Genomic DNA, 14,165 nt, shown 5'->3' on the forward strand with positions numbered 1-14,165 from the left:
GAGGTTGCTAGCCTTTAGTCACACCTTATTCTAGCTTGTGCTAGCATGCACGACTATGGTAAAATGATATTCACTTGAGCTTTGAGTCTGACTTTTGCCCAGAATAAGTCTATTTTGTGCTTTTATATATCCTATAAACCAGTGTGTCCGTTGAAAGCGTATTGTCTAAAGAGTAATGTTATGTCCTTTGACATATTGATGATGCATTCACCCTGCGGAAAATATACAGAACAGAGTAGTTAAGAGTATTACGCCATAAAAGGTGCACAGTAGAACATCAGACTGAATGAGAAATACAGTATGGCATACTCCTATATTATCACTGATCACTGATATCGTTAGTTCATGGCTATACAATACACGAGGGATCACTACTCATCACATCTCAAGTGTGTTTGTTCTTGCAATGGCTCCTGTTGTTTGTGCAGTCATGAAGTCGAGGCAGATCTTGAGCAGTCGCCCGCACCGACCACGGCATCACCTTTCTTGATTGCGAAGAATCTGGTCAGTTGCAGAGACGGGATGCTCACTAAGGATTTGTTTCTTGAGAAACTGCAACTTGAGGTGTTCTGTCTGCTGCTCACTTTGTATGGTGCGTGGAGGCATTCAGGTCACCGTGGTCCCTTGTAGATGGCACTGGAGTGAAGGGTTGGAAACTTGGAATCTTCTTCTGGTACATTGTTGAAGAAGCTTTGCAAAGATCATTATGCTGCCTGAAAGAGAAATGCTATCTTCATGAAGAACCACTTGTTTCTGTTTCAGTGAACAAGATCAGTAGCACACAAAGTATGCCATATTCAAGCAGTTTCAGTTTATGGAGCAAAAAAATATAAACTACTACTTAGTAATACATTTTGGTACAGCTGCGATCACAGAAGAATACTGTTGATACATGAGAACAACATGCTGGATGTCTCGAAGAAATTGCTTCAAGGAAATAGCAGGATTCAGAACACAAGGCAGGTTTGACAAAGTTTGATATGGTGGAGGCAATGCCGTTGTAACTTATGCATGGTGATAGGATTGGATACAAAGAGGGCTGAACCTGCATAACATGACGCAAAATGTATATATAAGAAAAAATAACAAACTGCAGGTGCACAGTGCTAGAGTTGACAGCGCTCGATCAAAACTGATGCTTGAGAAATGCCATATGTTTCGTCAGAAACGACCAACACAAGCGGGCGTGAGCAGAGAAATTTACTCATGGACAAGGATCAGCATCTTCATAGACGTGCTGTTGCATAACATCAAAGGATAGGGAGAAGGTGCGGTATCGACCAACCGGCCATGGCTCGCCGCGCGAACTCAAGCGCGCGCGCCGCTGCTCGGCGTGCTCGCTCGGCTCAGATGTCCGCCATGTCCGGGACTTGCTGCCGGAGGGATGGGATCCTGGGGGCTTCAATGCTTCGGATCGATACGGGTCTTGGCGCTCCCGGCTGGCACTCAAGGTGGGGAGGGCAGCGGCGGCACCGGTCGTCCGCGGACGGGCCTAAGGAGGAGCGGAGGGACAGAGCCGAACTGAAGTTCCGAACGAGGGGTCAAACTGCAAATATTTGTATCGTGATCCAAAATAGGGGGTAATATGTAAAACATAAGGGGGTAATTGTAAAAACTCAGATCGCGACTATTTATCGCGATCCAAACCAGGGAGCAATATGTAAAATTAAAGGGGGGGGGGTATTTGCAATATCTCGAGCCGGGCGACATGGCAGCTGGCGAGATCCTCTACCGGCGGCGAGCACCGTCCGCCCCTTGGCGCTGCATTCCGCGGAAGCCCATGGAAAGCGGATGAGCACCGTCTGCCCCTTGGCGCTGCATTCCGCGGAAGCCCATGGAAAGCGGCGGCGGCCGCCATGGACGATGAGGGTTCAGATTCAGACAAGCTGCATGGCGCCAACGACCGATGAGGCGAGCACCGGCGATGGGCTACACCATCCCGCACAACAAGCGCTGACACACTGTCGCCGGCAAGGGCCTCTGCGCCATCATGTGGTACGCACGCGCCCCCGATTGTTCCCTTTCCTCTCCACACACCTCCCCACGGATCCATCCGTTTCCTTTGAATGGTGACTTCAAGTCTGCATGATGTTGCAGTGGAGGATACACATTCCTAAAAGAAAATCAATGGATAGGCCCCCGCGTCGCCCTCCTTGGGGCAGCTCGGGCGGAATCGAGAGCCAGCGCCGCCGCCCCTTCCAGCGCTGCCTCCCTCCTTGCCGTCGCCTAAGCGACCGCCGGAAGCCCGCACGACCGCAAGGAAGGCGACGGCGGGGCTCCACCTCCCTCCTCCTCTCCTTTCCTCCCCCTCGCGCTTTCCTTGGTGGCGGCCATGGCGGAGGCGCCGGTCGCCGGCCGGCCGTGGCCGGATCCGCACCCTAGGCTACTGGATCTGCTTCCCCAAGGCCTCAGCGTGTCGGAGATTGCGGCGGCAGTGGCGGGCCTGGCTACGGCGGCCTTCCACGCCAACGGAGCTTTGCCTAGTCACCGGCGGTGCTGTGGCTGCGGCTCGGGCAGCATGGCTCGGCTAGGACGGCGTCGACGGCCGGTGCGGGCGTGGCTCGGATGTGGCGCTCGCGGTAGGCATGTGGCGGCTGCCTTCCAGGCAGCAGCGGATGTGTCCAGCCGCGGCGACGTGTATGGCCGGCACGTAGGGACGGGCTACGGCGGTGCCCGTGGCATCACGGCCTGCCCCTACGGTGGGCAGGCTCCAAGGTGCTGTGCAGCGGTGTGTCGGTGGCGCCGTGGTGGTGTGGCTGACAATGGTGTGCTTGGGCGCATTCCAGCGTCGCCGTGGTGGTGTCGTTGACTGCGACCGTGCGGAGGCTCACCAACAGTGCTATGGTGGTGGGGCTGGTGGTGCTGGCCGTCTCTTTACACCGTGGTGACGATGCGGATGAAAACCCATCCCTCCTTGGGACAACGTCGATGGCACCATTGGCGTCATGTCCTTCCTAAAGGCGACGTCGGGCATCTCTTGCACGGGCCTTGGCTCCTGTCTGGCTTCCTTGTCGAACGAGGCGTGAAAACCCAACCCACTTTGGGCTGGCATCGACAAGATCTTCGACGTCTCGACCTTCTTGAAGGTGATGTTAGGCACTCCCGGCAAGGCAGCTTGCTTTGGTGATGGTGGCTCCTGAGGGGGTGCTTTCTTTCTTTTCCTTTCTTTCCATTTCCTTATTAAAAAAAATTCCCGTCTGTGACGCTGGTGGTGTGGTGGCCTGTGTCGATGTCCCAATTCGACCGAGCAGAGTTCGTGGAGGCTTGGGTCGATGTTCCAATCCGACCAGGCGGAGTCTTTGTTGAGGCTCGTGTCGATGTCCCAATCTGATCGGATAGAGTTGAGAGAGACCCGGTTGATGTCCCAATCCAACCGGTAGATGTTGTGTGCTTGAGTTGAGTTTGAGTTGTGCGTTAGTGTGGTACGGCGCGGGTTGATGCCCCAATCTAACTGACTGGTGTTGTTTCTTTGTTGTTTATCCAGTCTGAGTTTATTCTTCTTTTTAATATAATCGGCAGCTCTTCTGGTTCGTTTCGAAAAAACATGTTGCAGGTGAGGAGTGCGACTCTTTATTTACTGTTTTTCTCGCATCAGGCATGTTTGAGAATTTATACTTTCTAGCAGTGATGTATACAGTGGGTCTACTATGATGTTGCTGTTCTTTGAGATCAGTACTTGTTACCTATAAGAAAACACCATCAGCTTCATCTTTTTTTTCCCATAACATGTACTTTGTGGGCTTAGTAGCAGCTGAATCGACAAGAGGAATGGCAAGTCACGGCGTTTCTTTTTGTTTCTTTTCTGGTTGATGCTGGGCGACATTCCGTCACGTGAAATTTGGATTTTCGCCATCACAAACAATAGGCTTCGCAAAATTACCATAGCAAACATGAGTTTTGCAAAATCACCACTTGAAACGTTGGTAGGTCAGTGTCTGTATTCTTTTGGTTCAAGCTACGGGGCTTTTAGGCGTTCAGATGATCAGATCCGTTGCTTCACAGGACGATGGCACGAAATGGGCTAGCCGAGGTCCAGTTTAACGTGTGACATGGCAATTTCATCAGTTGCTAGATCATAGTTTGTTTTTACTTAAAATTCAGATATCCATGATGGTACGCTGCATACTTGCATTGACGCAGTATACCGACGATCTCCATCTCTGAATCCGACACCAACCTCTGCCTGCCAAGCTCAGTCTTTGAGCTTCTTTTTGATACGGTGAGGTGAAGTAAGCAGGGGAGACTGACCAAGTCCGGCGTCCTAGAGGCCTCTGCTGCGGAAGAGGCAAGATGAGCCCTGGCCACGCGCCCACGCCCAAGAGCAGCCATGACGTCGAGGTTCCCTGCACCGACCGCCGCCACTACCCGAGGAATGGAGCACTCCGCTTGAGTCATCTGCCGGCGGCCCAACCCGAACCCCGACCACCGCCTCGCTTCCCTTCACATTTGGAGGAAGAGGCCGCGTACGGAGGCGCAGCGGGTGACGAGGCCCGGAAGCGGATGTAGAAGGAGGAGATCAGGCTCAAACGCCGCGAATGTTGGCCGCCGCCGGGCGGGAAGGAGAAGGATTAGCAGGCCGCAGGCGACGAGGGGATCTCTGCAGAAACTCAGGGACCAAAGCTTACATAAAACCTCCTAAAATGGATCGCGATCAATAATCACGATCCAAATATTTACATAAACCTTTGGATCGTGATTATTTGCCGCGATCCAAACCGGAGGTTTTGTGTAAAAGTTTGGATCGCGATTGAAATAAGGGGGTTTCTGCAAAACGTGTTGGCGGCGGCCATGGACACCCAGGCAAGCGCGCAGCGCAACGAACGGCGTCCGCGCCGACGTGCCCACCGATTCCGCCCCGCCGCGCGATGGCGATTTCCGCGCCGGGTTGAGGTTATCTCATCCGGAGGGAGGTGAGGCGTCAGGGAAGGCGGTGGCGGTGAACTGATGCTGCGACGCGACGCTATCCGATGAGGTCCCCCCCGGCCATCAAGCACGTCCGTGAAGGACCAAAAAAGGGGAAGACCTCAGATGTGAGGATAATCCTAATCAGAAGGCCTATAGACTCTCTTGTCCTCTGCTGTTACAAAAATTCACACTTCAACTCTTTATGTTAAAAAGTTGGAGATCGCTGTTGCTTGACTCCTATGCTTGATAACAATATTCTGTCATCTTTAACCATTGTTTTGCGTAGTTGTGATTCCGAGGGTGTGAGATCAAATGTTGGAATATTACTGAAATTTTGTTGCGGCATATCTCAGCACCTTTTGGCTGGCATTCACAATAACACCTATGCCACATGAACTGCTGCATAACCATCTCTATCTAGTGCTTAATTTGCGAGGGCGTCGGTTCCCATACTGTTTGATTCACTAAGAGGTATTAGCTAATTTACAACCAACTTCCTTTTCTGAAGAACTGCCTGATCACTTCCGGTTCTGTCAAATGCATCAGCATTGTTATGGCTGCTCATTTTCCCTTCACAAAATGTACTGTAATGCAGGCATGCAGATGCAGCTATGATATGACATGCGGAATTGTGAAAATGTCCAGATATCCGCAGCTGCCTCTGTTTTTCTAGTATTTGCTTATACCTCTCCTGTTTGATTATTTGTAGCAATTTGAAGCTAATGTGTAAAAACAGAGTCCTTGTCTTTCAGCAGGTCAATTGCTCTGGCAGCAAAAAGAAAAGTTAAAAAAAAAACAGAGAAGTTCTTTGCCTCACTGGGAACATCAGTCATGTTGTGCAGGCATCACTGTTGTGGTCTCATTAAGCTGAATGCCCTAGCACTGATCTTTTCTTTGCTTGAAGCCAAGGGCCTCTAGCGATTCAGCTCCATTGGTTGGAAGGATGCGCTGTACATATGGCAGCGAATCAATAGTTGGGCTCGCATGATTTGTAAATTGTGATCGCAGCGCATAACTGATTCTCTTAATCTGCATCTAACCCACTTTGCAGGCACTCAGATGGGGCACACGTCTCCAGCAGCTATAGCGGGCTATTTGCGACATTGCTCAAAACATTACCAGAAGATGTTTAAGGGAGAAGACAACATTGTGTGTACCTCCTTAATACTGGGTTTCATAAGCCTCTTCGAGTACGTTCCTGTCATAGTTAAATTGTACGTAAAGTACAAGAGTCAGTACATTGTCACCGCAACACAGTGATAGAAACATTTATTGATTATAGAGTCTATAAAATATGCTATGCTATAAGAAGAAATCATGTTGGAAATCTCATTGAATTGGGAATAAAAGGATTAACTACTATATGAGACTCCATGGTAGGGCACATCAACTTCACTAAAATCTAAAACAAGAAAGAGCAGGAGGCAAATGAAGGCATGAGTTTACATTCATAAAACTAATTCAAAGTAAGATTTTTGCAAAATTGTATTCCCAGTCTGCAAAATTGGTATTTCTAAAAATATTTCACTATACTTCTTTCAGTTATAATTGGTCTTTTTTCAGAAAGGAATAAGAGGATCCCATAGCTACATCAAAGTAATCACGATCTTCACATAACAGGAATCCTTACTTCTTGTACTACCAGAGCAATAAAATTAAATTTCTAAGCAAAATGGGGAGCTCTGCAACTACAAATCTAGGATTTAAAATAACCCTTTTGCATCTTCAAACCAGGAACAATGTTTTCAAGTTACATGGTTTGCCAGCTGCTTTAATCTCTGATAGAGATAAAATATTCACTAGTACTGTTTGGCAAGAGTTATTTAAGTTGGTTGGCACAGATCTAAACCTGAGCAGTGCCTATCACCCAAAAACAGATGGGCAAACAGAAAAAGTAAATCAGTACTTGGAAACTTATTTAAGATGCTTTGTTCATGCTTGCCCTACAAAATGGTCTTAGTGGCTATCTCTGGCAGAATTTTGGTATAATACTTCATATCATTCTACACTGGACAGTTCTCCTTTTGTGGTTCTGTATGGACATGAGCCAAGGCAGTTGGGCATAGATGGTGTGGAACATTGACAGATACCTGATTTGCAACAATGGTTAAAAGACAAGGCACTGATGCAGCAACTCTTACACCAGCATCTCCTCAGAGCTCAAAAACATATGAAGGAGCAAGCTGACAAGAACAGAACAGATAGAACATTTGAACTGGGAGAATATGTCTATCTCAAGGTCAAGCCATATGTCCAGACTTCTTTGGCAGCTCGGTCATCTAACAATCTATCTTTCAGATACTTTGGGCCATACCAGATTATAGACAAAATTGGTGAAGTGGCATATAAACTGAAACTACCTGATGGATGCACTGTTCACCCAGTGTTTCATGTCTTACTATTGAAGAAGGCTGTCCATCACTCCACGCTGGTATGTTCTGAAATACCTGACTTATCCCATGAGCTGCAGGTCCCTCAATTTATACTGGATCGTCGCCTCCATCAACAACAAGATAAGATGATCCCCCAAGTACTCATACAGTGGTCACATTGGCCGTTGGATACAACAAAGGGTCGGTTGGCATGAACCGCCTTTTCTTCAATGAACGCTTCTAGATTCAATTTATTTCCTTCAATCTTGTCTCTATATTGCTACATATGGAACAAGCGTATGGCAATACAAAATAAGTGTGTGCAAGCATCAAGAGAAACAGAGCCTATATCATTTGTCCATGCCATATGCTGGTCATCGGAAAAATTATGCCACAACCAAGAAAAATTGATAATGCCTGATGAATTCCATAACCCCGAGCTGTCCAGCTGTGAAACTGCTACAAAGAAAAAAAGTCACTTAATAGATGATTAGAACATGAACAACACAGAAGTGCGATATTCTCACCTGCTGTGTTGAAAGTGGTTGAGAAATGGGGCAAGTGCCAACTCAATTAATTCAAATTCCTATGGCAAATGAAAGAAAAAAATACACAGAATGATCAAAAGGAATACCTTATGCCTGAAATAAAATAAAATAAAAATACACAGAATGATCAAATTCCTTCTCTCCTCCTCATGCCTGCAGTAGAGCCACAGAATGATCAAAAGGAATACCTTATGGAAAATAATGGAGGTTGAATCAAATTCATGGACAGTTGCTGAAACGAGATGGTCACCAAGGATTTGATTCTTCAGAAACTGGAACTTGAGGTGTTCCAGCAGCTCACTTTGGGTGGTGAGTGGAGACATTCAGATCACCGTCGTCCCTTGTATATAGCACCAGAGTGAAGGGTAGAAATCTTCTTCCGGTACATTATTGCAGAAGCTTTCCAATGATCGTTATGCGGCCTGAAAGAGAAATGAATGTTCACAGGCACGTGAAGAAGCATTTGTCAACATTCTAATTGGAAGGCGATATACTAACCTGCCTAGGCAATATCTCAAACACCTGGCGTGCTACCGCCAGCGTGTGACGGCCAGCAAGAAGCTGCGCCGCCTCCGCACCTGCAATCGGGCAGGCGCCCGTCGCCGTTGTCCCACCGAGCCGGATGGCGTGCTGCTCGTCGCCATTGGACCACAGCGCCGCCGCTTCACCCACCGCCTTTGCCAGGCCATCGGCAAAGGAGCCGGGTGGATCCTGCGCGCTGCGCGCGCCCCGCGAGCATGGTGGTCGGCGCGGTGCTCCACCGTGGGAGGGAGCACCGACACTGCAGCGCGCCGGAAGCCGGGAAGGGCTGGCGCCGGAATCCGACCGGCTAAGCAGAATAGCAGGTACTGAAGAATTGGATCCAAAAACGAAATGGCACAATTGTAGCCTCAAATCGAACAACACCGACGGGTTCAACTACTAAATTTGCCCAATTGGGGAAAAAATTGACCCAGTTATGGCCCTATACTCCTATGGACACCCGATTGGGGGACAAACTGCACATCATAACTGTGAGTAACCAAAAACAAAGGGGGAAATAAAGCTGCTTCTGCAGAATCTTCTAATCTTCCTCGTCGTCCGAATCCTGCGGAGGAGATTGGGGCTCCTCGTCTTCATCTTCTCATCTTCGTTGCCAAAAAGCTAGACCCCGAACAAACACTCCACGCAGCAGATGTCGCCTGCCTGGTCGACTGACTCGTTGCATGAGATGTTCGCGCAGCTGTTGGCGCCCTGGGTATCTGGCACGTCGCGCCTGCAGACGGCCACCATCTGAACACCGTTTGCTGTGATCCTCTGCATTGCAATAGATTGATCAGGATGGTCCTCTGAAACCCCAACATGTAGATTAATCAGGGTGTAAGCGAACCATGATCACGTACCTTGAGTCGTTCCAAGTGTACGGGCTGCCCGATGACGTCCTCGGCGATGAGCTTCCACCCGTCCTGCTCCACGATCTCTACCAGGACGGGGGCGTGGTTGGGGGCGGCGCCGCCTTCTGCATCCGCACCATGGACGTGAAGAGTGTGGTTTGCGCAGTGCGCAGAAGCAAATGCACGTAAGCAGCCTAGGCAGAATACATCTCGAACGGGTTCTTCATCAAATTCCACGTTGACTAGATCCCGAACCAAGTTTGCATTCTTCCCATTGGGCTTACGCACAATCTGCACGAGAACAAAACGAACATTACAAAATCTGCGGGAAATCGATATTGCAACTGCAAAACAAGGAATCAGCTTGCCTTGCATGCGGGGCTGCAGTAGTCACTCTTCGCCCGAATACGGTCCTCGCAATTGTGGCATCTGCCCTTTAGCCGCATATCAGCCGGCTGCCGGTGGATGAAAATTCTGTTCTGCCCTGCGTCCTTCTTCCTCTGAATCCCTCGCCAATCAAACCCGAGATTGGAGACCTTTACCTGCCTAGCCAGAATCGCGGGCATGTCCTTGTACATGTGGATCTGCAATGCAATAAAACGAAAGCAAAGATCAAATCATTAACCAAAAGGGGAGCAAGAAAAACGAAAAAGAAAACGAAAGCAGGATCAAATGTTTAAACCGAGTAGAGAGGAAGTTGTCGCAATAAAACGAAAGCAAAATGGAAGCAGCAAGAACAATCGCGTACAATCGCGTGCCGAAGAACAAGCGCGTCAGAGTTTCGCCTAAGCCCAAGAACGCCCAACGCCCAAGAACGCCCAACGCCCAAGAACCAAGAACGCCCAACGCCCAAGAACAACAAGAATCCCGCCCAAGAAAGAAGCGTACCCCGAGGAGGTCGGCGCCGGCATCACCATGGTGGCGAGCGGCGTGATCAGGACAGCAGATCACGCAGGTCCTCCCGCGGCAGGCCGAACAGAACCATCTGCAGACGCACGGCTTGCCGAAACCCCAGACCGTCATAGCGTCCGCGATATCCATCTCCATGGAGCTGAGAGCCAGACGGAGCAGGACGTGGCAAGAAGGGCAAGGGTTGGAGCCTTGGAGGGGGAAGAAGAAGAAGAAGAAGCAGGAGGGGGAAGCGTGCGAGGGGGAAGAAGAAGAAGTAGGGCGGGGTGGATATATAGGCGGGGAATGAAAGGAGGATGGAGCCGGGAGGGAACCGACTCGAACTCGAATTGAGTTCAACGGCTATGTACGTAGTACTAGCTAGTAGGCTAGCAAGAAGGGCTGGGTTCTTTTCTTCTTTGGTGAACCTTGATGGCTCTCGCGCCCTGAGAGCGGCCACGACGCCGCCGCCGGCAGCCCCTCAATTATATTCCTGAGCGATCGGCCATGCACAACCCCTCTCTCCCTCCGCTCAGCCGTTCAAGAACTGAATTGCTCCGACCGGTCGGCGGTCGCCCGGCCCACCCCAGGGTACGTTCGGCCATCTTGCACGGTGGGTACAACCCTTCGCCAGCCTCCGACGGACGGCGATCCCCATGAATGGGACGGCCCTTGCCGTCGTCATGATCGACGAAGGTAACCGCGGCGTGTTCGAGGACGTACGCTGTCGTCATCGTCGCCGGCGGCCATGGCGGCGATGGATGTGCGATCTTTGCGATGGGTTTTAGTTCGGCCGGGCGGGGTGCTTCGTTCTGTCACCTATAGATTTCCATTTGGCCCGCGGCCCGTGGGCCAGCCCACGGCACGACATTTTGGCCCGGTACAGGCACGACCCAGCACGACGGCCTTGCAGGCCGGGCCGGCCCGGCCTACATCACGGGCCGGGCCTGGGCCGCTACCTCAGCACGTGGGCTGGCACGGCACGGTCTGGCCCATTTGGCCCGTGGGCCAGCAACGGCCGGCACGGCCTGTTAAGGCCTGCGTCGGCCCGGCCAACGGCCGTATATAAGCCGGCGCGCGACCGCCCCCGGCCGAAACCCTACTCCTCTCGCCCCCGGCCCCCCGCATCGAGCCGCCTCGCGCCCTCGCCTCTATCTCTCTCTCGCTCTCTCCCGGTCCCGGCTCCTCGCCTCCTCCCCGCTCCCTCCCGGCTAGATCCTCCGCCGTCCTTGCCCGCCGCCGGCTCGCCGGTGGCCCCTCCGCCTCCCTCCCCCCCCGTAACTGCTCCTCCACTCTCAAATCCGGCGTCCTCGCCCACCGCCGGCTTGCTGGTGGCCCCTCCGCCGGCTCTGCCTCCCTACCCCTGTAACTGCTCCTCCCCTAGTCCCCTCTCAGATCCGGCGTCCTCGCCCGCCGCCGGCTCGCCGGTAACCCATCCGCCTCCCTCCCCATAACCCCGCTTCTCCCTTAGCCCCTCCGGCCCTCCGCCTCCCTCGGTTCCTCGCCTAGTCGCCTCCTCCCCCCGACCCTCGCAGATCCGCCTCACTCCCTGGTTCCCCACCGTTGCGGTTCGTCTTCTCCGGCTCCGGGCTCCGGCTGCGCAGGTAAACACCATCCTCAGTTCCTCACTCCTCTCGTTCCTCTTCTTCTTCCGTTCTTCGACACCTCACAGATCCGCCTCCCTCACTTTCTTCTCTTTTATCGTGTAGGTCTCCTACAGGGGCCGCGCGTCGTTGAGGAACGGAGCCGCCGAGGCGACGACGTCAACGGTGGAGGGCTCGAGGGTGTGTTCCGGTTCCGGGTGTGCTCGAGGATGGACGACGACTATCCAACCTGCCTCAATGATGAGTTGCGGTTGATGGGGGAGACCGGAGATGATGATTCTGATTTGGAGGCGGATTGGCGGGCGCTGCTCGGTGGTGCCGTCCCCGATGCTCAGCCAGGTCCTGGAGATTCTCCAGCACCTGCTGCTGCTGGCTCTGGTGATGGTCCGGGCTCGGAGAGTACGGGCAGCAAGAGGACTCGTTCTTGCACCTCTAAGGTGTGGGATGACTTTGAGCCTCTGTACGAGGTAAAGAATAACAAGAGGGTAAGAACTGGTGCTAAGTGCCTACATTGCAAGAAAATTTATTCTGGTAAGTCTGCTAGTGGTACTGGACACTTGCATAGACACCTTCCAAAGTGCCCAGTCTTGCTAGGTGCTTCACGTATGGCTCAGTCCCAACTCAAGTACAATCCTGATGGCTCTCTCCATATGTGGGAGTACAATCCTGATGTTGCTCGTATCCAGTTGTGCAGATTGATTGCTAGACTAGACCTTCCTTTATGCTTTGGTGAGTCTGATGCATTTGAGGAGTATATTAATATTGCTCATAATCCTAGATTTAGTTGTGTGTCTAGGCAAACCACCACCAGAGATTTTGTTAAGTATTTTGATGAGTGTCGTACTAAACTCCTGACTTCTTTGCAATCTGTTTCCTCTGTTGCTCTTACATCTGACATATGGTCTGGTAATGCTAAGGAAGATTACCTTAGTGTGGTTGCTCATTATGTGAATGCTGATTGGCAACTAGAGAATAGGATCTTAGGCCTTCGCTTAATTGATGTTTCTCATAATGCTGATAATATTGCTGAGCGCATTACAGCTGTTGCTACTGATTATGGTTTAAATGATAAGATATTTTCTATCACACTGGATAATGCATCGGCAAACACTGCCGCCATTGGTAAGCTTCATCCTTCACTGACTGGTTACATGGGTAGACTTTTTTTTCATCAGCGTTGTGCTTGTCACATCATTAATCTTATTGTTAAGGCTGGCCTTGATGTTTTCAAGCCTATGCTTAGTTCATTTAGAACTGCAATTTCATTCCTGAATTGTTCTAACCAACGTATTGCGGCATACAAGTCATATTGCATTGCTGTTGGTGTCCATCCTCGTAAGTTTGCTTTGGACATGGATGTTAGATGGAATTCAACTTATCTCATGTTGAAGTATCTATTGCCCCATAAGACCACATTCCATCAGTTCATAACCACTCAATATGGTTTGGTTGAAGGTCAAACAATTCTGACAGAATTACACTGGTATATTGCTGAAAAGATTCTGATATTTCTTGAACAATTCTATGATTCTACTGTTATTCTGTCTGGTGTTTACTATCCTACTGCTCCATTAATCTTGCATCATATTCTTGAGATAGCTGGGCACCTTAATTTCTATGCTGATGATGCTGATCTGAAACATGTTGTTGCACCCATGAAGTCTAAGTTCTTATCTTATTGGGCTGATATACCTATGCTTTATGCCTTTGCTTTTATATTGGATCCTAGAGCTAAGATTACTGGTTTTAGCAATGTGCTTCAGCTGATGTCTCAGCTAACTGGTAAGGATTATTCTAGTTACTTAACTGATGTAAGAGCTGAATTGTCTACAATCTTTGGCAAATATGAAGCTAAGTATGGTTCTGTGAGGATGCAGAGGGCCACTCAGCCAGGCCCTGCAGGTAAGAAGAAGACTGCTTGGGGTAAGATCTTTGGTTCCCAGGCTGCTTCATCTACTTATTCTACTGCTAGCCTTGGTGCTGGCCTGGGTTCTACTTCTGTTTCCTCCTCCCTGTCTAGGAGACAATCTGCTAGTGCTTTGTTGCAAGCTGCTCAAACTGGTGCCTCTCTTGCTGCTGCTTCTGAACTGTCTGCTTACCTAGACAGTGACACTATCAATCAATATGATGATGACTTCAACATATTGACCTGGTGGCATGAGCATAAGTTATCATATCCTGTTCTATCTATCTTAGCTAGGGATGTTATGACTGTGCCTGTCTCTACTATATCTTCAGAATCTGCATTTAGTACCACTGGCAGGATCATTGAGGAGCGGCGATGTCGTTTGACCCCTGAGATGGTGGAGATCTTGGCTTTGATCAAGGATTGGGAGCAAGGAGATGCAAGACTGCAGCATACCGTCGATGATACCGAACTTGAAGAGTCATTTGAGGATTTGTATCTTGATGAGTAAGTTTTCTACTCTCATTTACTTCTAATCAGTATACTTGTGTTAGTTGTTACTTCAGTAT

The 14,165-nt window shown here is 50.1% G+C and overlaps 1 long non-coding RNA gene across 4 annotated transcripts; it reads right to left on the reverse strand.

Annotated features, from left to right (window-relative positions):
• Positions 1-239: 239 nt before the first annotated feature.
• LOC111258456 lies at positions 240-9,307 on the reverse strand. 4 transcript variants are annotated; one of them, XR_002679004.1, is made up of 7 exons: positions 9,208-9,307; positions 8,324-9,121; positions 8,014-8,247; positions 7,805-7,863; positions 6,996-7,733; positions 6,063-6,103; positions 240-713 (listed from the first exon to the last, which is right to left on the reverse strand). It is a non-coding gene; the product is annotated as an uncharacterized LOC111258456 (long non-coding RNA). The 4 variants fall into 4 exon arrangements; XR_002679003.1 differs by having other exon boundaries at positions 240-1,045; XR_002679002.1 differs by having other exon boundaries at positions 6,063-7,733.
• Positions 9,308-14,165: the final 4,858 nt, after the last annotated feature.

Source organism: Setaria italica, chromosome I, assembly GCF_000263155.2.
Source record: "Setaria italica strain Yugu1 chromosome I, Setaria_italica_v2.0, whole genome shotgun sequence".
NCBI classification, from domain to species: domain Eukaryota; kingdom Viridiplantae; phylum Streptophyta; class Magnoliopsida; order Poales; family Poaceae; genus Setaria; species Setaria italica.